General features: G+C 36.1%; 1 non-coding gene across 1 annotated transcript; it reads right to left on the bottom strand.

Moving 5' to 3' along the window:
• Positions 1–1596: 1596 nt before the first annotated feature.
• Positions 1597–1704, bottom strand: LOC112745881 (small nucleolar RNA R71). Its single transcript, XR_003173788.1, has one exon. It is a non-coding gene; the product is annotated as a small nucleolar RNA R71 (small nucleolar RNA).
• Positions 1705–2340: the final 636 nt, after the last annotated feature.

Here is a 2340-nt window from a genome sequence, read left to right as displayed (position 1 = left end):
TCTTGCATGCATTGTTGATTTAATCTTAGTTTTCCATGATTAGTTGCATTTTGATTGTTTTTCATCATTAAAAAAATTCAAAAATTTTTCAAAATTATGTCTTTTCAAGTCAATAATACAGAGAATTGAAGATTCAGAACAGACAGCAGAGGAATTACAGAGAAAAAGCTGGGTGTTCAAAACGCCCAGTGAGGAAGGAAAACTGGCGTTTAAATGCCAGCCAAGGTACTTGGCTGGGCGTTAAACGCCCAAAAAGGTAGCATTTTGGGCGTTAAACGCCAGAATGGATGCCATTCTGGGCGTTAAACGCCAGAATGGATGCCATTCTGGGCGTTTAACGCCAGGAGGACACTAGAGGGAAGATTTTGTTTTTAATTCAAATCTTTTTCAAATATTCATAATTTTTCAAAATCAAATCTTTTTCAAATCATATCTCTTCAATCGTATCTTTTCAAAATCAATTTCTTTCCATTTTTTAAATTATTATTATTTTCGAAAATCCTTGCTACAATTAATGATTTAACTCAAAATTTTCAAGTTGTTACTTGCCTATTAAGAAAGGATTAAATTTTAATTCTAGAATCATATCTTTTAATTTCCTGTTAGTCAAGTAATCAACTTTAATTTTAAAAATTTATTTTTAATTTGATTCTCAATCATATCTTCTCAATCATATCTTTTCAATCACATTTTTTTCAAAATTAATTTTCAATCATATCTTTTTGATTTCTAATTTCAAAATCTTTTCCAAAAATCACTTAATTTCTTTCCCAATCTTAGTTTTCGAAAATCATTTACCAAATTTTCAAAATTTCTTTTAATTATTTCAAAATCTTTTTACTTTAAATTTCAAAAATTCTTCCCCTCTTCTCAAATCCTTCTATTTAAAGGACTAACATTTCTCCATTATCAGCAATTCGAACTCTGTCCCTCTTGATAAGTTCGAATACTCTCTTCTCTATCTCATCCTTCTATTTTTATTTTCCTCTGACACCTCAAGGAATCTCTATACTGTGACATAGAGGATTTCATATTTTCTTCTCCTCTCTTTTCTTATGAGCAGGAGCAAGGACAAGGGCATTCTTGTTGAAGCTGATCCTGAACCTGAAAGGACTGAAGAGAAAGCTCAAAGAAGTTAAAGTACAACTCTCTATAGAGGACCTAACAAAAACTTTCAAACAAGAAGAAGCCATGGCAGCTGAAAACAACAACAATGCCAACAATGCAAGGAAGGTGCTTGGTAGCTTTACTGCACCTACTCCCGACTTCTATGGGAGAAGCATCTCAATCCCTGCCATTGGAGCAAACAACTTTGAGCTTAAGCCTCAATTAGTTTCTCTGATGCAATAGAATTACAAGTTTCATGGACTTCCATTGGAAGATCCTCATCAGTTCTTAGCTGAATTCTCGCAAATCTGTGACACTATCAAGACCAATGGGGTTGATCCCGATGTCTACAAGCTTATGCTCTTTCCCTTTGCTGTAAGAGACAGATCTAGAACATGGTTGGATTCACAACCTAAAGAAAGCCTGAACTCTTGGGAAAAGCTAGTCAATGCCTTCTTGGCAAAGTTCTTTCCACCGCAAAAATTGAGCAAGCTTAGAGTGGAAGTCCAAACCTTCAGACAGAAAGAAGGTGAATCCCTCTATGAAGCTTGGGAAAGATACAAGCAATTGATCAGAAGGTGTCCTTCTGACATGCTTTCAGAATGGAGCATCATAGGTATCTTCTATGATGGTCTGTCTGAACTGTCTAAGATGTCATTGGACAGCTCTGCTGGAGGATCTCTTCATCTGAAGAAGACGCCTGTAGAAGCTTAGGAACTCATTGAAATGGTTGCAAATAACCAATTCATGTACACCTCTGAAAGGAATCCTGTGAATAATGGGACAAGTCAGAAGAAAGGAGTTCTTGAAATTGATACCCTGGATGCCATATTGGCTCAGAACAAAATATTGACTCAGCAAATCAATATGATTTCTCAGAGTCTGCCTGGAATGCAAGCAGCAACAGTCAGTACCAAAGAAGCTTCATCTGAAGAAGAAGTATATGATCCTGAGAACACAGCAATGGAAGAGGTGAATTACATGGGAGAATCCTATGGAAACACCTATAATCCTTCATGGAGAAATCATCCAAACTTCTCATGGAAAGATTGGTGCACGAAATTGTGATTCACACTTTTCACAACTCCGCACAACTAACCAGCAAGTGCACTGGGTCGTCCAAGTAATACCTTACGTGAGTAAGGGTCGATCCCACGGAGATTGTTGGCTTGAAGCAATCTATGATTACCTTGTAAATCTTAGTCAGGAGATTAATTATGATTAACAGTTTGA

Source organism: Arachis hypogaea, chromosome 14 (assembly GCF_003086295.3).
Source record: "Arachis hypogaea cultivar Tifrunner chromosome 14, arahy.Tifrunner.gnm2.J5K5, whole genome shotgun sequence".
In the NCBI taxonomy this organism is placed as follows: domain Eukaryota; kingdom Viridiplantae; phylum Streptophyta; class Magnoliopsida; order Fabales; family Fabaceae; genus Arachis; species Arachis hypogaea.
Note: the sequence above shows the minus strand (reverse complement) of the source record. Positions and strands in the feature narration are given on the sequence as shown.